The sequence below is a fragment of the Macaca fascicularis genome, chromosome 3, assembly GCF_037993035.2.
Source record: "Macaca fascicularis isolate 582-1 chromosome 3, T2T-MFA8v1.1".
In the NCBI taxonomy this organism is placed as follows: domain Eukaryota; kingdom Metazoa; phylum Chordata; class Mammalia; order Primates; family Cercopithecidae; genus Macaca; species Macaca fascicularis.
The window spans coordinates 117537600-117561328 of NC_088377.1; the positions used below are offsets into that span (position 1 = coordinate 117537600).

The 23729-nt window shown below is 39.4% G+C and overlaps 1 non-coding gene across 1 annotated transcript; it reads left to right on the forward strand.

The window, feature by feature from the left end:
- Window positions 1-20869: 20869 nt before the first annotated feature.
- On the forward strand, window positions 20870-21000 carry LOC123572634 (small nucleolar RNA SNORA64/SNORA10 family). The gene has a single exon (XR_006697187.2). It is a non-coding gene; the product is annotated as a small nucleolar RNA SNORA64/SNORA10 family (small nucleolar RNA).
- Window positions 21001-23729: the final 2729 nt, after the last annotated feature.

The following is a 23729-nucleotide window of genomic DNA, read 5'->3' on the forward strand; positions in this document are numbered from 1 at the left end:
CACTGTACTCTAGCCTGGGTGACAGAGCAAGACTCTATCTCAAAAAAAAAAAAAAAAAAAAAAGAAAGAAAGAAAAAGAGAGGAAAAGAAAAAGGAGGCATGTCAGAGAGATGGGAAAGACACAAAGTAAAAAAAACTGGGTGGCTGGGTGGCTTGGATCAAGGGTGAGAGGGTGGTGACAGAGAGAGAGGCATATGGCATGAATACCAGTTTTCTGACTTGGGTAATGGGACAGCTGGTAGGAAATGAATGGGAGGAAAGCAGATATGGAAACAAACACTGAGAGTTAAGTTCTGGAGTTTGAATTGCCTGCAGAACTTCCAGGAGGATACATTGTAAATGTGGTTGGGTATATGGGTCTGGAACTTAAGAAGAAGTTAGGGCCTGAAATCAGAGTATGTATGCGACACTGATCCCCAAACTCATCTGACCACTGAACCCTTTATCCAAAGTGAAGAAGTTCTAGGAAAAGTTCATAATTCTCTCCTACTGGGAAAATTTGGAAGTTATCAGTGACTCTTTTCTTGCCCATTTTTTTCAACAATGGAATAGTCACTGGAAAAAACAAGGAAGAAGGCAGAGCAGGAGCTCCTACCTGAATCGTCTCCATAGTCCATTATTTTACCAGAGATTTTTATCCATTTGCATTTATCTAGTTAATACAAAAAACATTTTATGATTCATCCTGTTTTTTTTATTCTCCACTTTTCATATGTTTGTGAATCTCATTGCCAATGACTTGGTTTTTCCTCAGGTTGGTTTTTTTGAGACGGAGTCTCACTCTGTCGCCCAGGCTGGAGTGCAATGGCACCATCTCAGTTCACTGGGACCGCCGCCTCCCGGGTTAAAGCCATTCTCCTACTTAGCCTCCTGAGTAACTGGGACTACAGGCGCATGCTGCCCCACCCGGGTTAAATTTTTGTACTAATTTTAGTAGAGATAGGGTTTCACTGTGTTTAGTAGAGATGGGGTTTCACCATGCTTAGTAGAGACGGGGTTTCACTGTGTTGAGGGGTGTTGAGGACCACTGTGTTGCCCAGGCTGGTCTTGAACTCCTGAGCTCAGGCAATACGCCCGCATGGGTCTCCCAAAGTGTTAGGATTACAGGCGTGAGTCACCGTGCCCGGATGTGTTATCACTTTTGATGTATAATTTGGATTAAAGAGAGAAAAGGGAAGAAATTATGATTGTACCATATTTTGTATGGTGATATTTTGACTAATCAAAACAATTTAGCTGTCATGTGAAGAATTCTGTCATCAAACAGGCAAAAATCAATCCACAAAGAATGATAAGGGCAATGTTTATTCTGTGAAGCAACAGGCTGCTAAAATATTGCTTTCATTTCTCTCTAACGGCAGCAATCCTACAAAAAAAGAATATCACATCAGTTATTCTTGGTGCGATGTAAGTATTTTTGTAGGGTCTTGGTGGGGGATAATATTGCACAATTTTTTTAAGTAATACTTTTAAAAGGGAATTTCCATAACAACCCTGTAATTATTAAGTGGAAATGGCTTCATTGCTAGACAGGAAGGCCTATCCCAGCCAAAAAAAAAAAAAAAAACTCAGTAGATTTCCGTTTGAAAATTACTCTTCAGAAACTAAAGTAGTGAAAATAAGATGATAAGTAAAACTTATTCTAGTTCATGCAGCTAGAGGCTTCTCCCCCTCATTTTTTAGCATGAATACCACTTTCTTTTAGAAAGATAGGTTGTACAAACCAGCTCTCCTTCTGTGATGCGCTTAGTATGGATGAAGATACAAAGGAAAGGTGAATGTTTATTACCCTTCAAACTTTCATTGAATTGTCATTAGGAGCATTTGCTCTTTTTTTTTCTCTCACTAAATTTCTTCTGTTTTTGGGGAATTCGTATAACTGTGCTCTCCCCACCCCCACCCACTCCCCACTGCCCCGCCCCCAGTGACTCAGGATCATATTACGAAGCTTACAATTAAGACAATTTTAACAGACTCTGGTTGAATTTGAGGCTACTTAGTCATCACAGCTCCTGGTATATTTGATTACCGCCTAAAAGGCCTACTTGGCAAGTGCATGTTGTCTAAACTGGGCTGGCACATTGAGGGGAAAAATAAAATAAAATAAAACCTGCTGGACTGATCTTAAAGAAAGGTCTCATATCAAGGAGGGTTGGTAAATCATGTAAGCCAAGTTATTTTTTAATCAGTAAGAAAAAGACAAATGATAGAGCAGAAAATGAAGTCTTTGGACTACAGTCATGACTGATAAAAGCATGATCCTTCCTTTGTGATTCTTTACATGAATGTGCAAGTCAAGGGGGTCAGGAATATAAAAACTCCTGAAAATTTGGCAAGGCTGTGTAGTAAACATTATTGGGAAGACTGCCCAACCCATGCATCACCAACTGCCTTCTCTGAAAACTGCCCCACCCATAGCCATGCCTGAGACCTGATCATAGAACATGATCATTATCCTACTCTGCCTGTGGAGGATCAGGACTTATAGCTGACACAGCCTGATCCACAGTGACTTTTCCAGGCCAGGGGCTGGAATTGGGATCCAGCCCTGGCCACCAGCACTAGGAAAGTAATACACAGCAGAAAAGCTAGTCTTTGGAGAGAGAAGGGATATGGAGAGGTACAGAAACAAAAGACTATGAAATGGCTTCAACAACAGGGTAAATAGTGGTTTAATTAGATGGACAAGGCTAGGATAGTTAAAAGTCCTTTTCTGTACATGTGAAAACCACTTTAATTAAACATACAAAGGGAGATGTGGACTAGACATCTGAAACCAGGGGAGATGTCAGGACTGAAGATAGAAATTTTAGACTCGGCCGGGCACGGTGGCTCACGCCTGTAATCCCAGCACTTTGGGAGGCCGAGAAGGGCGGATCACAAGGTCAGGAGGTCGAGACCATCGTGGCTAATGCGGTGAAACCCCGTCTCTACTAAAAATACAAAAAAATTAGCCGGGCGTGGTGGCAGGCGCCTGTAGTCCCAGCTACTCGGGAGGCTGAGGCAGGAGAATGGCATTAATCCTGGAGGCGGAGCTTGCAGTGAGCTGAGATTGTGCCACTGCATGCCAGCCCAGTTTGAGACCAGCTTGGGCAAAATAGCCAAACCCCATCTCTACAAAAATACAAAAATTAGCTGGACGTGGTGACTTGTACCTGTAGTTCCAGCTACTTGGAAGGCTGAGGTGGGAATATTGGTTGTGCCTGGGAGAAGGAGGTTGCAGTGAACTGAGATTGTGCAACTGCACACTCCAGCCTAGGCAACAGAGAAAGACCCTGTCTCAAAGGAAAAAAAAAGAAGGAAGGAAGAAAAAAAGGGAGGGAGGGAGGGAGGGAGGAAGGAAGGAAGGAAGGAAAAGGAGAGGAAAGAAGGAAGGAAGGGGCAAAAGAAAAATGTAGCTGGGCAAGATGGTTCATTCCTATAATCCCAGCACTTTGGGAGGCCAAGGCAGGAGGATTGCTTGAGGCCAGGAGTTTGAGACCAGCATGGGCAATAAAAGCCTGTCTCCACAAACAGACAAAATATATTTACAAAAAAAGATACATCCATCTCTACACATACATATATTAGCTGGGTAGCCAGGGGTGGTGGTGTGTGCTTATAGACCTAGTTACTTGGGAGGCTGAGGCAGGAAGATCGCTTGAGCCCCAGAGTTTGAGTTTTCAGTGAGCTATGATTGTACCATTGCACTCCAGCCTGGGTGACAAAGCGAGACCCTATATCAAAAAGAAAAAGAAAAAGAAGAAAGCAAACAAACAAAAGGGTAGGAGCAGGTTGTTTTATAACAGTTTTTTGTACTAAAATTGGTAGGTGTAGATTAGTCGAGGTGTGAGATTCTAAAAAGAAATGTCATCTTCTGAAAGTCACTTTGAAGAAGAGTTAGGATATTGTTTGATGGATGATAATGAATGTCCATTCCAGAGAGGGGGTCTGAATGCAAAACGGAAGACTTTAAAGAGGTCTGCACAGCTGGAGCAAAAATGATACCTAAATAATTTTATGAAATAAGGTTGCAAAGCAGTAAAAGAGGCAATGGTGATTCTGCCAAGCGTATGTGGGAGAGAGCTTGTTGGGCCAGTGGAGAGAGGTGCTTACTTGTTCAGTAATATTTATCAGCACTTCCCCTACGCCATCTAAATAAAAACAACCTGCTTCCTAAGTCAGCACTTCAAAGCAAGTCTTCTGGCCCCCTAGTTTGACCAGACTGGACTCCAAGCCCTACTTTATGCCAAGGCTGCTGTAATCAATGGGCCACATTTCTTAGCAGTTGCAATCTTGAGCTCTGGAGACTACCAGATCTTGCTAGAAGCTCTGTTCTCCCCATTATTAACAGTGTGGCCATGTCTAGAGATTTAACACCTCTAAGCCTCTCTTCCCTCATTAGTGAAAAGAGGATTACAGAAGTGACTTCATAAAGTTATGCTGAGAATAAAATGAGAAAATGAGCATAGCATTTAGTATAGTGCATGTAATCACCATTCAGTAAAAGGCAGTTATTTATTGTTATTTGAATTCAAAATGTGATATTATGTGAGATGCATTTGAGTCTGTAACAGGGTTTGAGGAGAACAGGAATACAATTAAAATCTCATGAAGATGATTGCTCCCAGGCTGGAAGGCAGGGGACTTAGGTTGCCAACTGAAGCTCAGTGTCCAAATTCAGTTGTCCTTCCACTACACCACTTCTTTCCTCCAGCTGCCTGTGCACCAATGGTCATTTACTGACCATATATATATATACACACACACACACACACACGTGTATGTGTGTGTGTGTGCGTGTGTGGGCTATACATGGATGTATGGGATTTTTTTGTTTTGTTTTGCTTTGTTTAAAAAAGAAAGAGTAGGTAGGTGTGTGTGCGCCTGTGGTCCCAGCTACTCGGGAGGCTGAGGCAAGAGGATGGTTTGAAGCAAGGAGTTTGAGCCAGCCTGGGCAACATAGTGAGACCCTGTGTCTAAAATAAATAAATGAAACATAAAAAATAAATGAATAGATCTTTTTCTAAATCAAAAAACATATTCCATTTTTTTCTCACTGTCATTGACATTTTTTTGGTAATAAATGGATTTCTGAGCCTGTTTTAAATGACAGGGTCTGTTGTTCAAAGTCCCACTAGCACAGTGAGTCATTAAACTAACAGTTGTGAAGCTGCATTGTAACACAGGGACAGTCACTCAGCCCAACACTTTACATTACAATAGGCAAGCCTCTGTGAGGCAGCTTTGAAATCCCAGAGCTGTGGTCAAAGTACGGACCTCCTGGAAGGACAAAGTGTTCTGTTTGTGTAGCACAAGGGTGTGGCTTTTGTAGCTAGTAAAATAATCTGAACACAAAGGCCTCCAGATCCTGCAGAGCACTCCGCAGTGAACTGACTCAGCGGAAAGCGGTGGGAAAGGAAGCTGGTTCTTAGATTTCAGAACCCTCCAAAGCTACACCCACCCCGCTTAGTTCTGACCCTGTGCAACAGGAAGGGGGTTTCATCAGCTAATGTGTGTGCACGCCCACGCAGACACATCCACTGGGCAGAAGACAGGATGAGAAACGCAGTGGGAAGGAACTCTAGTGGAGCCCAGTGCCGGCTCTTTGCAGCCTCTTGCCAGACTCCTGCTTTTTCTTCCTTTCACTGATGCAAAACCTAGTTGCTCTCAGGGACTGAGGGAGGGAAGCCCTCTGATGATGTGGAGCGACTTTTAGCAACTGCTCTGAAAGAGGCTGCAAATCAAACATCCCCAGTTAGCATTGGGTGGATTGCTGAATATTGTGAAATAATCATAGAAGCTTCGATGGAAGATGTCCACTGGAGATCTGTGTGTTGGAAGCAAAATATTGGTATGCACATTTCATGCACACAAATTAATTGAACAGTTAAAATCTATCAAAGGCATCAATGGTAGGCTTTTTTTGTTTCTATTCACACACACCCCCCACTGCCACCAGCAGTTTAGGCTTCATCTCAATAAACAGAATACATGTTTAGAAACTTATATAATTTAAAACACTCTGATCCCTGAAAATTAAGAAAAAGGGGCCTGAATTTTTCATAATCAGTCCATATTGAATAGATCCCCCTCATAATTGCTCAATTTTAATTTCGTCAGATCATTTTGCCTAAAGACCACTTAGGCACCATCACCCAGAGATGTTTAAACTTCTTGTGAAAAAGACTACATATCAATGATCTGTGGAACTTAAATTCTAAGGAAATACATATTCAGAAAACAAAAATCATTCACTAGGATAAATTTCAATATAGAAACACTATATTGATTTACCTTTCCTGAAGCTACTAAAAAGTCCAGTAACTTAAGAACACATTTTTAAAATGTTTTAATTCACTAAATTACATATAATACATTTCCCAAAAAAGTTCAGAATACGCATGGACAGTTAGCAGAAGCTTTATTGTGAGATTTTTGCCAAAAAAAATTTATAAAGTTAACCCCAAAGCAACCTAATATGTTGATAGTCTCCTGCAAATTAAAATTCAATACATTATTGAATATTTTTATTTAAAGTTTTGAAAATGAAAGGTTAAAATACCTATAATTGGTAAAATATATGACTCCCTTCCCTTCACCAAGATTACTAAAGGTAATAGAGTGGGTTTTGTGTATGTGTTTGTGTGTGTGGTTTTTGTTGGACAGCGATTTATATCACAGCTTTTCTTCCGGTAACTGGATTACACGACTCCTTTTTTATTCTAAGTGTTCTGAAGGGCATAATTGGGAGCAGTAAAAGATAAACTGCACTGGCCATAATTATGTGATAATAGAACTCCAAGAAAGGTGAAGTTTCTTAAAAAGTATGTGGAAGTTAGAGAATATTTCAATCTACAATGTACTGTTCTTGAGAATGAATATTTGTCTTTGGAAGATGTGTATTCACCCAGACAGTGTGTGCTGAATATGTAGTATACCCTAGGCAGTGTTCTAGGTTCTAGGAATATAGTGGGGTGCAAGGCAGAAAACTTTCCTGCTCTCTTGGACCCTATAGCCCAGTGGAGGAAGACAAACATTAAACACATAAACAACCAAGTAAACGAGAAAATATCAAGTCATGGTAAATGCAAGGAGAAAATTACAACAATGTAATTTTACTTAGCAAGTAAAAATACAGGAGACTGATTTATATGTGTGTGTGTGGATGTGGAAGGATGGATGCATGGATAGATAGAGAGCCCAGGAGAGGTACATCAGGACACACTACCCCAAAATATGGCACTTTGGCGTATTGAATATTTTAAGCTGAAGGAATTTGAGAAAATAGCATAAGCAGGAGGGTCTCTGTGAAGTTCTCCCTCCCTGCTCCCCTGAAGCAGGTCATAAAACCTAGGAAGCAGGTTCTGACCTCCCCTTGAAGCAGTGCATAAGATCCTTATGTGAGAGGTGCTTCCCTATTCCTGGAGGAAGGGAATATCCTTATCTCCAAGGACACGGAGTCACAGAGAGTAATCTGAACAAATAAGCCTTGGCAAGTTTCTCCCAGCTCATTACATGTAGCTCATATCCCTTTGGTTCTATCACGTTTCTCCATGACTTTCCACTCTTTATCAAACCTGCTGTGGAAAAACACTCAGGTTTAAAACTGTTTATTGAGTTTTCATTTCCTTCTGAACGTTCCCGTGTCGCATAAAACTGATATTAAATAAATGTGTATGCTTTTTGCTTGTTAGTCTTTCATTTGATACAGGGGTGTCAGGCACTGAACCTAAGATAAGTAGAGTAAAACTATTTATTCTCCCCTACAACACACACATACTCTTAATGCTGCTAGGACCATGGTTCCCAATCATGATACCGGGAACCCACAGGATTGTTATAGAGTGTTTTTAAATTTTTAGGGGAACACAGAAATAGCAGTCAGACACTACACAAACTGCTACTACTAAATTTGGGCCTAACTACTTAATAAACGAATGAGATATTCCTATTTTCCTAGAGTCACCATGAAAAAATTACTTGGATATTAAGTGTGGAATGAACTAGGAATATTTGAGAATCTTTGTGCTAGGAACATCTTTAATGGCTATGCGTGTACATAGGAATGGCTTTGTTGCATTGTTTTTAAATTAAATTGAAACCATATTAAAAATAAATACATTCAATCTGTTTTTCTTTCTTGAAAACAAATTTTACAAACTTACTCTAAGCAAATCCTCAGCTAGATTTTCATATTTCAGTTTAGCATTTATATTTACTGCCATTGTGACTTGGAACATTTCATGTTACTTTTATTCCTCAAATTTGTACATTTTAAAAGACCTGTGATACTTATTATGACTGCAGATATTGTAACTTAAAAATACAATGACTTGGCCGGGCGCGGTGGCTCAAGCCTGTAATCCCAGCACTTTGGGAGGCCGAGACGGGCGGATCACGAGGTCAGGAGATCGAGACCATCCTGGCTAACACAGTGAAACCCCGTCTCTACTAAAAAATACAAAAAACTAGCCGGGCGAGGTGGTGGGCGCCTGTAGTCCCAGCTACTCGGGAGGCTGAGGCAGGAGAATGGCGTAAACCCGGGAGGCGGAGCTTGCAGTGAGCTGAGATCCGGCCACTGCACTCCAGCCTGGGCGACAGAGTAAGACTCCGTCTCAAAAAAAAAAAAAAAAAAAAAAAAAATACAATGACTTTAGATATTTGTTGGCAGAAATACAGAGTATGTTATGTTTCTTGATCTTTGTGTTACAAAAGTTTAAATGAATAAACTAATGTACAAACAACTTATAATTTTATTTCTGCCATGTAATATTTATACCAGTAAAGTTTGCCAAATGATAAACATAATTTCAATAAGCTTATGAAATTGCTGAATTTCAAAATGAAAGCCTATGGTTGACATTTCATTTCACCTGCTGGGAGACAGACACAGTAGGTTTTCCACAGAAGATAAGAACATACTGGAAGATTACTATGAAAAATTTAAAAGAAAATGTACCAATTCCATGTCCTCTATCAGACTTTATTATAGTTTTAACTATACATTACCAAACATTTAAAAGTCAACAGAACTCAATTACTTGCCAAATCATTATACAATGTCATTAGCTAATAAATCTGAGGACAAAGTCTCCCTAACCATGTTACAGGATGTTTCTCCAGTGGTTTCGATAGTTTGCTAATTATCTACATTACACAAGAGTCAAGAGCATGACAGAGGCAGGTCTAGCCTGCTATGCTTTATTACTGCTATCATTACTGCTGTCATTTTCTCAAGTACTTTCAGTAAATGCGTGTCAAACGAGTAGTTTAGCTGGAAAATTAATCATTATTTTAAAATCACTTGTTATTGTGAGCCTTAATATTTCTATCACTAAATGCAAAGTAATACTTATTATCTTTTTTCCTGAGACTCTGTGTAATAAGGGTAGTATTATAATTTGTTGATTATTATGCTTGATAGTATCATTATGAAAATATTTTTCTTACTAATAACAATCCAGAAGGGAAACACTCAGAAAAATATTTTCCTTTAACAACTTTGAAAACAAATTTTCAAAAGTTTTTATCTACTCACACAACATTTATCTTTTTTACCAGTTATGAGTGAGACCAACAGGAATAAAATGAAGGCCTTAAAAGAATGAACAAGGTGATTGTGCTTGACTTGGTGACTTTCTGGTTTTAAAAGTAGCAGTGAAGAAACCATCTAGATTCAAAGTAATGATGAGTAATTCTACCTACGCTAAGATAGGAAGTCCAAGGTGATGACTGAAGCAGAATTTCTAGATATATAGAAATGAGCAGAAACCTAGAGACAGAGGGACTGCCAAGCTGCAGTTGTTCATGTGACTACTCAAACATTTTGAGTTTACGTGAATTGCCTATGAACTCTGTGAACTTCTAAACCATAAGAAAAGTGTCGGTCGGGCCCAATGGCTCACGCCTGTAATTCCAGCACTTTGAGAGGCCGAGGCAGGTGGATCACCTGAGGTCAGGAGTTCGAGACCAGCCTGGCCAACATGGCAAAAACCCGTCTCTACTAAAAATACAAAAATTAGCTGGGCGTGGTGGCTGTAGTCCCAGCCACTTGGAAGGCTGAGGCAGGAGAATTGATTGAACCCGGGAAGCGGAGGTTGCAGTGAGCCGAGATTGCACCATGGTGCTCCAGCCTGGGCGACAAGAGCGAAACTCCGTCTCAAAAAAAAAAAAAAAAAAAAACAGTAAAGTGTCACTGTGCTGTGTCCAAGATATAATCATAATGAGCCTTCATGTGAACTCCATCCTGTTACAACCAGCTTTCAATAGGCCTGAAATGCTTGTCAAGATGTGACCCATTATCCATGTCCCATATCAAATATACACAGATGATTTCAGTAGTAAGTAATACTACTACTTAGTTTAAGAAATTTTTTATATATAAAATATATAATTGGGGTAGTTGTATGCTTTAATATTTAAAGAATTGTCCATTTCTATAAGGCATAGAGAAAGTTAGCTTTAGTGGATTTTGTATTACATGACTATTCCCTTTTTTATCATCTCAAAGCATATTTTTTCTTTCTAAATTGATTGTCTTTGAAAATTGAACATATCAGGTTTTAGATGTCCAGTACTGAGAAGCCATAATGACTTCCTGAGTTAGAATCTGAGACTCAGTTATTACAACAGAGAATCTATCTCTCTTATGATTTGGGGCAGAAAACAAGTTGAGAATCAGTAATCTGGATTTATTTATTGTATTTGCACAATGTAATATTGGACCAATTTCTCCAAGTGCCTAACTTCCTTTCTTGGAAGTTATGGAGCAATAACTTTTAATTGGAGAGTGATAAAACCAACCCACATTCCACATTGTTGAGATGCTTAACTAATAAGCATGTTTTAAAGGCAATTACACAATGGAGAGCCCTTTAACCAAAAAAATAAAAATTGATTTGCCTACTAAGTCCATTAACTGTACATAATGACACAATTTATTTGCACAAAAATTTTAGAATATTGGCAGTATTGGGTAATATAAAAAGATTTTTAATAGAGGCTTTAAAAGCCACCAAAAAATACAGTACTAAAAAATTATATGGTATTAAACATAATAAAATTCTGATCCATTGCAAAGTCAGAGGTTATATGCAAAATATGCCAAAGGCTCCCAACCTGAGGGCTGGAAAAAACAGGACACCAGGCCTATAAGGAATAGTTGTGTTTCCTGTTGCTCAGTAACAACCCTGACCATGAAGAGAGATTTCACTGTGTCTAATTTTCTCTGGTCCTCTATAGGATGACTAGAGCAGAAGAAAAGAGTTAAGCAAAAGCCAGAATTCAGAAGATCAACTAGAAATTAACCTGCAGTATGTGGATCATCACTCTTAATGAAGAGAAATCATTCTGCTGCTTATGCAAATTCTATTGGTCTCTTCTGTGTTATAGTGTAGCTCAGTTTCTTCCTGAAACTCTTTGTATTCCTCTAAGATAACTCTTCTAGTATTATAGGAATTATTAATATTTTTAACCTGTCGGCTTGTTTTATCATATCTGAACTCTGCAGACTTTGTCTCATTCATCTTCGTATGCCTAATGCTTGTTCCCATTAAGTATTATGAGTGAATATATAAAGACAAAATATTAGGATATATTTTCAAGTTTTTTTTTTTTTTTTTTTTTTTTTTTTTTTTTTTTTTGACAGAGTCTTGTTGTGTTGCCAAGGCTGGAGTGTAGTGGCACAAATTTTGGCTCACAGCAGCCTCTGCCTCCTGGGTTCAAGCAATTCCCACGGCTCACCCTCCTGAATAGCTGAGATTACAGGCATGTGCCAACATGCTCGGCTAATTTTTGTATTTTTAGTAGGGACAGGGTTTTACCATGTTGGCCAGGCTGGTCTTGAGCTTCTGACCTCAAGTAATCCGCCCGCCTTGGTCCTCCCAAAGTGCTAGAATTATAGGCTTGAGCCACCATGCCTGGCCTATTTTCAAGATCTTAAAAAAATTAAGAATAAATTCGATTCCCAGAACCTTACTTCTGTACACATAAAAAATGCAAAAATCTTTAAATCTTAATTTAGATTTAAAAATGTGTTATTCTCTTTCTTTCTTCCTCCTCTTTCATTCCACCCTTTACTTTGTCCTTTACTTACTATTCATTGAAAAAGCAATTAGACAGGTAAAAAGGGGTAGGAAGTCAGTCTAGCAAGCTTGGTAGATTAACTACATATGGGGGGATTGAGCAATTAATACAGTAAGATAATGGAAGCCATTATCATCTTACTGTCAGAGAAGGAATATATGAATGTGATAAGGAAGAAACTACAATAAACTCTGTGGTGACAGGAAATATGAATTGGAGGTGTTGGTGTGTACTCATAAATAAGTATATGTGTGTATATATAAATATATAGGTAGGTAGATATACATACACACACACGCACACATACACATATGTGAGGGAGAGAAAAAGAGAGAGGGAAATAGAGCAATAGCGATATTCATGTATATAAATTATTTTTCCACTGAGGGAGGCATAGAAGGAGCAGTATCCTTGTAGCATATCTAGTACCCAGATCTTGATTTCTAAATGCCACTCTGCTGAAAGAAATAAGGCTTCTTAGAGGAATGGCTGACCTCAGGACTGGGACAAGGAAAGAATAAATGAACTTAAATCATCTGATTGTGCCAGGAAGTAATGAAGTGCTGAAAGAATAATGAGAACATGTAAAAATACACAGAAGCCAACCTGGAAAAGAGCTTACTCCTACTGGTCAAATCTGTTTTTATTTATTTTTATTTTTGTTTTTATATATATTTTGAGCATCAAAAGAAATGATGACAGTACTGAATTATAGCACATTGAATAAATAGGAATTCATGAGTCCTCAGTGATATAGATAAAGAAATGGGAAGTTTAATACCAAATAATGTAGAAGGAGTGAAAGCATTAGAAAATCAACATTTTTCAATCAATATAGCAATAATCAGGCAAGACATAGCAATGAATGCTAAAACTAACAGATAAAAGTAGGTGGAGGAACAGAATTTTACAGTCTCAAAATTTCTCCCCACAAAATAATTACTCATTCCAAAATGTATGAAAACATTGTACCTTTACAACAGAGAAGCCTCACAGAAGCCATCTCATTTAAATGATCAAATTTGACATCACTAGTAATGGGAAACATTGACACCATGTGCCACATGATAGGATGCAAGGAAAGTAGCACAGCATCACTTCCGTGAAATTTCATCAAAAAATGCATTACCTGGAAATAATTATGAGGAAACATTAGATAAACCCAAATTCAGGGGCAGTTTCCAAAACAACTGACCTATAATTTTCAAATATGACATGGCCATGAAAGGAAGGAAGAAGAAACTGTTCCAATATGAGACAACCAGATACCATACTAATTCTGGACTGCATGCCTTTACCATAAAGAACATTATTAAAACAACTGGCTAACCCCGGATGAGGTCTCTGCATGAAAGGTATTCATACCTTTTTTTGTATGATTCTTTCAACTTTTCTCCAACTTTCAAATTGTTCCAAAATTGAAAGTGAAAAAAAAATGTTTAAAGTGCTAGTCCTTGACTCTGACCTGGATGATTAAATATCCTAATAGTCAATTTCATATAAAAAATAACTTGATACATTTGTATAACCAAGTTCAAGCATTGTGAACACACAGTAAGTGGTGACTCACAAAATGCCTCACCAGTGAATTACCAGTAATATTATTAGTAGTACTTAGCATTCATGTAGCACCCACATTGTTGTACATAATACAGCAGAGTAATGGCTCCCTCAAGGAGCTGCTTTTCTAAGAAACAAAAGCTACAGTGTGTGTGTGTGTTTGTGTGTGTGCATATATATATTTATGCATATATCCAAATACAATGTTTGCAAAGCAATGTAGAACTATGGGTCAGATGTCACAAAGACAATTGACTCAGACTATTCCTCTCCCTTTTATTTCAGGTTTAAGGAGGCACAAATCCAGGTGTTCACACATTACCAAATTACTACTCTGTAGTTTGAAAGGAATGACAATGACATCCTGTCTGTGGTAATGGCTAATTTAGTATACACTGCACCTGTAAAACTGCAGGCCATCAACATTTCAGGAAGGCTATGTAATCAAAATGGTGACACTTATTACTTAGAATTATTGGTGACTTCAAGTACAGCACAAGCCCTCTCTCCACCTGACTTTCAATTACAACAGAGGGTGAGAAGAGTCCAATAAAGGCAGAACCTGAAGATGTCTGTGGCTGCCTGCTGCTCCTCCTGCAAATCTGAGCTCCCTGAACATTCCTCTCTGTAGCCAAGAGGCAAAATTTTAGTTCTGCCTCCTGAAAAATATCTTTGATCCTCTCATGTTTACTTAAGCCAATATCCACACTTCCCTCTTCCAACAGAGTTTTAACATTTGCTTATTCATTTCTATCAATTATTATACAGACCACAGACTGCCATATACAAAATTGGTATAGATACAAAAAATATCATATGGGGAGTGAGCATCAGCTCATTCAAACTTCTAAAGAATTTCTGAAAATGACATTACTTGACAGAATGTCAGAAATTTCATATGTGTTCTGTACAAACCTCATTATATTTGGGTACCTCAGACAAAATTTTATTGGTAATCTAATATAATAATATTGGATGATTACTAAGGGCAGGGCACGATTCTAAATACTTAACATGTATTGATTCTTGTAATCCTCATAACAACTCTAAAAGGGTATATTGTTATTCCATTTAATAGTTGAGAATAGCATGGCTCAGAGAGGCTAAATAATCTATCCAAACTTATATAGCTGATAAATGGCAAAACAAGCATTTTTACCCAAGCAGACTGGTTCCAGAACCCAAGTCTTAATAATATCACACTTTCTCTCTCTTTGAGAGCTCTTACATGTCATCCCATCACACTTTTAGTCTAACTTTTTCTATTCTACCCATCAGGTCTGAAATCACAGCATTTCAAATCTAAAAAATTAAAAATAATCACTCCAAGATACATAGGTGATTCATTATATTCCAAAATATGTTAGCTAGATAAAAATGATATCAAGAAGGCTGGGCACAGTGACTCATGCCTGTAATCCCAGCATGTTGGGAGACCGAGGTGGGAAGATTTCTTAAGTCCAGGAGCTTGAGACTAGCCTGGGCAACAGTGAGACCCTCGTCTCTACAAAAAATACAAAATTAGCTGGGCACGGTGGTGTGGGCCTGTAGTCCCAGCTACTCAGGAGGCTGAGGCAGAAGGATCACTTGAGCCCGGGAGGTCAAGGCTGCAGTGAGTAGTGATCATGCCATTGCACTACAGCCTGGGTGACACAGCAAGACCCTGTCTCAAAACAAAACAAAATTAAAAATTAAAAAAAAAAAAAACCTGCAAATCATATTAAGAATTTAAAGTATACCCAAAATGGAAATTGACAGTTTAATCTGATAAGTGTAAATGGCAGATACTGAGGCTTAGATTAATGGGAAGAGTATCGATAGCAATTTTATTCGAAACAAAAAAACCATCCAAGGCTCTGCTTCTCCTCACTCCCAGTCTGTGTCCATGCTTGTAGGGATACATGTATCTTAGTCTCTGGAGAAATAAATGCTTCAAATACTCAATGTTTCTAAAAACACTCAAAAATGATTATTGTAGTACCTAGTAAAGATTAAATCAAAGACTCTGCATACAACCACTGTGGAAAACAGTTTGGATGTTCCCCAAACTGAAAATAAGCTACCATATGATCTAGCAATCCCACTGCTGGGGATATCAGCATATGGAAGGAAATCAGTATATCGAAGGCATATCTGCACTCCCATGTTTGTTGCTGCACTGTTCACAAGAGCAAAAATTTGGAAGCAATCTAAGTGTACATCAACAGATAAATGAATAAAGAAAATGTGTACATATACACAATGGAGTACTAGTCAGCTGTAAAAAAGAATGAGATTGGCTGGGCGCAGTGGCTCATGCCTGTAATCCCAGCACTTTGGGAGGCCAAGGTGGGCAGATCACCTGAGGTCAGGAGTTTAAGACCAGTATGGCCAAGATAGTGAAACCCTGTCTCTACTAAAAATAGAAAAATTAGCCAGGCATGGTGGCAGGCACCTGTAATCCCAGCTACTTGGGAGGCTGAGGCAGGAGAATTGCTTGTACCTGGGAGGCGGAGGTTGCAGTGAGCTGAAATCGTGCCATTGCACTCCAGCCTGGGTGACAATAGCAAAACTCTGTCTCAAAAAAAAAAAAAAAAAAAAAAGATTTTGTAATTTGCAGCAACATGGATGGAATTGGAAGTCATGTTAAATGAAATAAGTTAGGCACAGAAAGACAAACTTCATATGTCTGCACTTATTTGTAGGAACTAAAAATCAAAACAATTGAACCCATGGAGCTAGAGAGTAGAAGGGTGGTTACCAAAGGATGAGAAGGGTAGTGGAGGGGTGGAGAGGAAGTGCGGATGGTTAATGGGTACAAAATAAAAATAGATACAAAGAATGAATAAGACCTAGTATTTGATAGCACAACTGGGCCACTATAGTAAATAATAATTTAATTGTACATTTTAACATAGTAAAAAAGTATAATTGGACTGTTTGTAACACAAAGGATAAATGCTTGAGGGTATAGATATCCTATTTTCCATGATATGATTATAATGCATTACATACCTGTATCAGGGCATCTCATGTACTCCCATTAGTATATACACCTACTATGTACCCACAACAGTTTTTTAAAAAAAGAATCTCTAGTTTGGAAAAAAAAGTATCTGATCTTTTAAAAATATGTATTGATCAATGAATAAGGAATTACAAAGCACTAAATTATACCTTATACCCTCTTTTTAAAATTATACTATGATTATATATATGAAATCAATGTAAATATGCATAAATAGAAAGGATTCATATTCTAGAATTTCATATTCTCGAATAATATAAATAATGATACAGGCTAGTGTCAAACGTCTCTGAAAAGACAGATGGAAATAAAACTGAAATGAATGTAGTAGCATAGGGATCAGCTCTGCTTTACTTCATGTTCTTTGTTTGGAAAGAAATTAGTTCTTTCTGGAACCTTGGTCTATATTGAGTCATGCTGGGGCTTTGCTTGGCTCAAGGCTTCACCGTTTTTTATTATCTGTTAGCAACCACATCTGGAAGGACTGCCTTTTTTTCACCCCTAACATGGTAGCTTTTTGTAGTCTCCTCATGCATTACAGACCTATTATAGAAGAATCATGGAACTAATATATGGGTGAAAGAAAGAATATACATTTTCTCATGCTGTTTTGGCTAAATATCTCTATAGCCTTGTTTATCCATATCCAGGACTTTTTTTTTTTTTTTTTTTTTTTTTTTTTTTGTAGATGGTGTCTTGTTCCAGCCCAGGCTGGAGTGCAGCGGCACAATGGCACGGTCTTGGGTCATTGCAACCTCCGCTTCCGGGGCTAAGCAATTCTCCTGCCTCAGCCTCCCGGCTAATTTTTGTATTTTTAGTAGAGATAGAGTTCCGCCATGTTGGCCAGGCTGGTCTCAAACTCCTGACCCCAGGTGACACACTCGCCTCAGCCTCCCAAAGTGTTAGGATTACAGGCGTGTGCCACCATGCCCGGCCCAGGACTTTTTATTTATGGGATTTTAAAGCCCTGAATCTCTAATTGAAAAAAAGAAAATACAAAAAAAAAAAAACAAAAAACAAAAAACCAGACGTTCACAGAGAAGGGTTTCCTCCTGGATGGCCTCATTTCCAGAATGGTTTCTGACATTCTGAAAGCACCAGTCACTTGGTTCGAAAAACTCTTTTTTTTTTTTTTTTTTTTTTGAGACGGAGTCTCGCTCTGTCGCCCAGGCTGGAGTGCAGTGGCCGGATCTCAGCTCACTGCAAGCTCCGCCTCCCGGGTTTACGCCATTCTCCTTTCTCAGCCTCCCGAGTAGCTGGGACTACAGGCGCCCGCCACCTCGCCCGGCTAGCTTTTTGTATTTTTTAGTAGAGACGGGGTTTCACCGTGTTAGCCAGGATGGTCTCGATCTCCTGACCTTGTGATCCGCCCGTCTCGGCCTCCCAAAGTGCTGGGATTACAGGCTTGAGCCACCGCGCCCGGCTGAAAAACTCTTTAGTCAACTTCAGCTCAAGCAACTTTGACGTCAATGAGCACAAATGATAAAAGTTTTAACTTTTTATTATTATTTACATTTTAAGATTTTTTTTAGCAACAAAAGAATATAAATGCTGCTTCATTTAAAGAGAATATAATTTGAATGCATAGCTATAATATGAAATAATTGATATAAGTTCTAAAATTAAAGAGACCTAGATTCAACAGGTAGCTCTGCCTTAACCGTATAACTTTCAGCAAGTTACTTAATCACCTTAAGTTGATTTGGTTTTCTGTGTGACTAATAGTGCTACTTTAAAAATCCCATCGCTTTTTCTTTTTTGAGACAGTCTCTCTCAGTTGCCCAGGCTGGTGGTAGTGGCATGACCTCAGCTCACTGCAACCTTTGTGTCACCCATTCAAGCAAATCTCATGCCTCAGCCACCCAAATACCTGCAATTACAGGTGTGTGCCACCACAGCCAGCTACTTTTTGTATTTTTAGTAGAGATGGGGTTTCTCCATGTTGCCCAGGCTGCTCTTGAACTCCTGACTTCAAGTGATCCACCTGCCTTGTCCTCCCAAAATGCTGGGATTACAAGCATAAGCCACCACACATGATCTTCATAGCTATTTTTAATTTGCAAATCTAGACATAAAAGAAACCAAATCTCTGAATAAAGAATCTAGCCTCAATATGTTAGATGATTTTCAGGAAACCAAGAAAGTGAGATAAAAACAATAATTCAGCCAGGTGCGGTGGCTCATGCCTGTAATCCCAGCACTTTGGGAGGCCAAGGCAGGCTGCTCACAAGGTCAGGAGTTTGAGACCAGCCTTAACAACATGGTGAAACCTCGTCTCTACTAAAAATACAAAAATTAGCCAAGCGTGGTGACATGCACCTGTAATCCCAGCTACTCAGGAGGCTGAGGCAGGAGAATTGCTTGAACCCGGGAGGCAGAGGTTGCAGTGAGCCGACATCATGCCACTGCACTCCAGCCTGGGCGACAGAGAGACTCAGTCTCAAAACCAAAAAATACAAAAAACAATAATCCAAGTTAGTGACTTAGATAGAGTTTAGACCAGGATGATAACAATAGAAATGTAGGTAAAAGAAAGCTTTGGGGACATTTTAAGGAAAGATATGGCAAAACAATTAATTAATTGAAGGTCATTTTAAAATGGAAATCAGGTTATGTCAATTCTTAAAACTTTTTAGTATCTTCATATTGTTTTTAGAATAAAATTTATTTTTTACTGTTCCAGAACAATCTACCAGTTGAGAGAACTGGAAAAACTAGACAATTTTTGTTTTTTAACTGTTTGAAGGCATCAGAAAGCTAGAAAGAAAGTGAAAATGTGGGGGAAAGATCTGAAATAAATCAAACCCAGAGAGATGATCTAACTCAACCCTTTCTGCCAATAACAAAAGCAAAATCTTTCTGGGGAAAGATAACACCCTACTGAGCCTCAAATCGCAACTACAATTTTTTTTTTTTTTTTTTTTTTTTTTTTTTTTTTGAGACGGAGTCTCGCTCTGTCGCCCAGGCTGGAGTGCAGTGGCCAGATCTCAGCTCACTGCAAGCTCCGCCTCCCGGGTTTACACCATTCTCCTGCCTCAGCCTCCTGAGTAGCTGGGACTACAGGCGCCCGCCACCATGCCCAGCTAGTTTTTTGTATTTTTAGTAGAGACAGGGTTTTACCGTGTTAGCCAGGATGGTCTTGATCTCCTGACCTCATGATCCGCCTGTCTCGGCCTCCCCAAGTGCTGGGATTATAGGCTTGAGCCACCGCGCCCGGCCTACAATTTTTATTTACAATGTTTGGCAGTCAATCAGATAAAAAGAAGAAATGTAAAAGGGCAAAAGTTGATTAAAATAAGAGACAGACCCATAGATACCTAGATGTTGATGTTATCTGACAGGTGCTTCAAGTCATGTATTCAAGAAGCTCTACAAAGCTCTAAAGAGTACAAAGAAAACCACCCCTGGACACATAGTCCCACTGCAAAAGCTAAAAAAAAAAAAAAAGAAAAATCTTATAAGCAACCAGAGAATAAAAGACGTATTACCTTCACAAGAGCAAAAAACAGACTAACAGCTGACCTCCCAGCAAAAACAATGGAAACAAGAAGAAAATAGATGACATGTGTGAAATAATGAGAATATATATAAATAGATATTATAATATCTATCTATATATATGTTTTTGTCCATAGTTTCTGGCTTATAACTCCCATATCCCTTGTTACAGTCTTTAGTTATAATGTTGGGGCACTTAAAACCTCAGATACAGGCCTCAGAAAACAGAATCTCTCTTTCTTACCTCCTGCCTCCTTTCATCTGCTCCTCCTCTTTCAAAGTCAGAAAACTTCCTTGCCTTTCTGTCTTGGAGCTGGCCATAAAGAAATTCTCTGACTTATCTTATGTGATTGTAGGCCACAAGATCCCCATTTCAGAAGGGGTCCTGCCCCATTCCTTGGAGGAAAGAATGCAGCAGAGAGAGGACAAAAAGAATCTGAACAGATAGACCTTGCTGGTCTATCTATCTAAGACTCAGCTTATTAGTATTAGATCATATGTTTTGTGTCTAATCACATTTCTATACAGCTGTCGTTTATGCCCATCCAATGAAGCCTCCATAAAAGACACAAGAAGACTGGGTTTCGAGAGCTTCTGAATAGCTGAACGCATTGGAGGCTCCTGGAGGTTGGTGGTCAGGGAGGGCATGGACACCCTGAACCTCTTCCTCCATACCTTGCCCTGTGAATTTCTTCACCTACATCCTTTGTAATCTCCTTTGTAATAAACCAGTAAATGACTCTCTTGGCTCTGTATAGTTACACCTGGCTTCATTTGTGTGACTTTTGCAATGGGAAGAGAGAAAAAAGGTCCCTTGGTACCTCAGCTCGGCCTTATGGTGGCCTCTTTCCTTGAAGGGTGCAACAAAAGCAGGAGAAAAAAAAAGCAAGGAAATAAATAAACTGATAAACATATATTCAGTTTCCCTGAATTCTGCAAGCCGCTCTAGCAAGTTAAATCCAAAGAGAGAGTGTGGAAACTCTACATTGAAGCTGGTAGGTCAGAAGTTCCACAGGCCCAGACTTGTGACTGATGAGGGTCAGGGGTGGTCTTGGGCACTGAGCCCTCAATCTGTGTTTTTTTTTTTTTTCTTTTTGAGACAGAGTTTCACTCTTGTCGCCCAGGCTGGAGTACAGTGGCACATCGCGGCTCACTGCAACCTCTGCCTCCCATGTTCAAGCAATTCTCCTGCCTCGGCCTCCTAAGTAGCTGGGATTACAGGTGCCTGCCACCATGCCCAGCTAATTTTTGTATTTTTAGTAGAGATGGGGTTTCATCATGTTGGCCAGGCTGGTCTTGAACCCCTGACCTCAGGTGATCTGCCTGCCTCAGCCTCCCAAAGTCCTGAGATTACAGGTGTGAGCCACCGCACCTGGCTTCAATCTGTGGTTTTATGTGAAGGAAAATAGTGTCAGAATTGACTTGAATTGGAGGACACCTAGGTGATTTCTGCTGCAGAATTGATTGCTTGCTTGCTTGCTGGTGGGAAGAAATCCCCACACATTTGGTCACAGAAATCTTCTGTCTGTGATTATTGCTGTTGAGTGAGAGGATAGCTCACTTTCTCAAAAAAATACTTTGAATTTTTTTATCCCCACTCTCCTGACATACTTTAAAGTACACCTGATGCTGGAAAAACACAGATTTGAAATGCATGGGTCCACTTACATGCAAATTTTTTCTCAGAAAATATATTGGAAAATTTTTTGGAGATTTGGAGCAATTTGAAAAACTCACAGATGAACTGCATCACCTAGAAATAGCAAAAATTTTTTTAAAAAGTATGTCACGAATGCATAAAATATATGTAGACATAGTCTATTTTATTATTTACCATCCTAAAATATACACATCTTTTATAAAAAGTTAAAATTTACCAAAACTTTCTCTCACACATTTACAGACCATACATGACACCATTTGCTGTTGACAGAAACTTAAAACAAAAATAAAGATGCAGTATTCAATCATAACTGCTTCAAATTCATTATAGTACCTATCTTACTACTGTAACAATTTCGTAGCCACCTGCTGTGGCTATTGCAGTAAGCTCAAGTGTTGCAAGTATACACTTAAAATGTTGTGTCATGCTCACACTTGTAATCCCAGCAATCTGTGAGGCTTAGGTGGGTGGAGGTCAACAAGAGGAAACCCCATCTCTACCAAAAAATGCAAAAATTAGCCCGGCACGGTGATGCACTCCTGGAATCCCAGTTACTTGGGAGGCAGAGGCAGAGAATCGCTTGAAACCAGGAGGGAGAGGTTGCAGTGAGCCGAGATTGCGCCACTACACTCCAACCTGGGCGACAGAAAGACTCTGTCTCAAAAAAGAAGAAGAAAAAAAAGTCATGCTACGCTAATTATTACCATGCGAGCAGTTGTCTCTCCAGTAAATTGCATATTACAGTAAAAAGTGATCCCTCACGGTTCTCACTTGTTTTTTCACTGTGTCTGGTGCAATACCCTAAACCTTGAATAAGAAACATGGGAATCATACGAAGTGCCCCAAGGGGTGCTGGAACTGCGCTCAAGAAGCAGAGAAAAGGGCCGGATGCAGTGGCTCACGCTTGTAATCCCAGCACTTGGGCAGGCCGAGGCGGGTGGATCACGAGGTCAGGAGATGGAGACCATCATGGCTAACACGGTGAAACCCCGTCTCTACTAAAAATACAACAAATTAGCAGGACGTGGTGGCGGGCACCTGTAGTCCCAGCTACTCGGGAGGTTGAGGCAGGAGAATGACATGAACCTGGGAGGCGGAGCTTGCAGTGAGCTGAGATGGCACCACTGCACTCCAGCCTGGGCGACAGAGTGAGACTCCGTCTCAAAAAAAAGAAGTGGAGAAAAGTTATGACATTAAAAGGAAAAGTTGAATATTTGGATATACACCATAGATTGAGGTCTGAAGCTGTGGTTGCCCACTATTTCAGGCAAACTATTCATCTTGAAGACACATGACATAAGCTTACAGTATTGATCAATACAGCACAGTACTTATGTCACCTATTTTCTCTTCCTTATAATTTTCTCAATACCATTTTCTTTTCTCTAGCTTACTTTATTGTATGAATACAGCATATAATACAAATAACATACAAATTATGTGTTAATTTTCTGTTTGTTATCAGTAAGACTTCTGGCCAACCATAGGTTATTAGCGGTTAAATTTTTACGGGAGTGGGCCAGGTACGGTGGCTCATGCCTGTAATCCCAGCGCTTTGGGAGGCCGAGATGAGTGGATCACGAGGTCAGGAATTCGAGACCAGCCTGGCCAACATGGTGAAACCCCGTCTCTACTAAAAATGCAAAAATTAGCTCGGTGTGGTGGTGCCCACCTGTAGTCCTAGCTACTCAGGAGGCTGAGGCAGGAGAATCACTTGAACCCAGGAGGCGAAGGTTGCAGTGAGCCAAGATCGCACCATTGCACTCCAGCCTGTGTGACAGAGCGAGACTCTATCTCAAAAAACAAAAACAAACAACAACAACAACAACAACAAAAAATTAAGGGAGTCAAAAGGTACACACAAATTTTCAGCTGTGTAGGGGTCAGTGCTCCTAATGCCCTCCTTGTTCAATGATCAACTGTACTAAAAGAAAA